The following is a 1209-nucleotide window of genomic DNA, read 5'->3' as shown; positions in this document are numbered from 1 at the left end:
TTACTTCCCCATCCGATGGAAGGTTGGAGAAGATGGGAATCGAATCCATGATCATCCGCTTACAAAGCGGACAGCGAAACCATTCGGCCAAGCCTGCTGCGCTTTTGTCCAATTTATATACCTGTAAAGAAGCAACTGGTGACCCTTGAAAGGATCGTTATGCAGTTAAACATGAGATCAAAAATTATGTGTGTGTAGTATGTGTGCGGGTGTTTTTTTTTTTTTTTTTTTTGGTAGGACGAAAAAATCTGCAAACAGACGCCCGGGTAAGTACCCGGGTGTGTGAGGATGGGTTAAGGTTAACCCGACTCACTAAAAAAACGTCCTGTGTGTGTGTGTGTGTGTGTGTGTGTGTGTGTGTGTGTGTGTTGTGTATGTGTGTGTGTGTTTGATTTTTAATTGTGAGGGGAAAGGATAAAAGGAAGGGTTCTGTGTATCTTATCCTAATAACAGTCATGAGTCGTTTTCTTCCACTTAAACCTAATATTTACATTTCGTTTCTTCCCTATTGTTATGTGTAATGATTTGTGGGAAAGGGGATAATGTTGGCGTGTAAAATTTTATGTATGATGGACTTAAATCTAATAATCTTACAGCTAACTCATTTCTTACGTGAATGTGTGTCAGTGTAAGTGTCAATCATAATGTACATTATATTTTCTTCTTAGGTTTTACTGTATTGTTTTTCCTTTCATCATCTTCGGTTGTTTCGTTCTCAGTTATTGCCATCTCCGGTTGTAGTCGTTTTCGGCGGGTTCGAAGTTCTGAGCGACCTGGTTGAAATATATTAACATATTTAGTTTGTAAAAGCTAGTAAAGTTTAATGATTATTACCTTGAGGTGCGCTGCACTTCCTATGGTGTTATCAAGTCTGCGAAGCATCTACAGTGGTTGAAGTCCTGATCGACCTGATTTGAATATATTCAAACATTTACGTTGAAAAATTTCCACTTCTAAATACGTATGAAATGTCTATACCTTGAGATGCGGTTCGCGCCACTTATTGGTTTTTGCGTCAACTAGAATGACCGATATGGAGTAGCCGACCGTCATAACGTGCTCTCCTTCACAATCACTCTGTTGCGCTTCTCATGTCCGGTGGTGCTGTCAAATCCGAGTATAGATCCAAGCAGGAATTTGGAGGGACAACGGTTTAGCTTGATTGAGATGAGTTGGATGTAGTCGGTCGAATGACAGACAGCATAGGTC

At 40.2% G+C, this 1209-nt stretch overlaps 1 long non-coding RNA gene across 1 annotated transcript; it reads right to left on the bottom strand.

Annotated features, from left to right (window-relative positions):
• Positions 1-375: 375 nt before the first annotated feature.
• LOC120431893 (uncharacterized) lies at positions 376-1203 on the bottom strand. The gene is made up of 3 exons (XR_005607970.2): positions 979-1203; positions 835-908; positions 376-773 (listed from the first exon to the last, which is right to left on the bottom strand). It is a non-coding gene; the product is annotated as an uncharacterized LOC120431893 (long non-coding RNA).
• Between the last annotated feature and the right edge of the window lie 6 nt (positions 1204-1209).

This window comes from Culex pipiens, chromosome 2 (assembly GCF_016801865.2).
Source record: "Culex pipiens pallens isolate TS chromosome 2, TS_CPP_V2, whole genome shotgun sequence".
NCBI classification, from domain to species: domain Eukaryota; kingdom Metazoa; phylum Arthropoda; class Insecta; order Diptera; family Culicidae; genus Culex; species Culex pipiens.
This window is presented reverse-complemented; position numbering and strand designations above follow the sequence as displayed.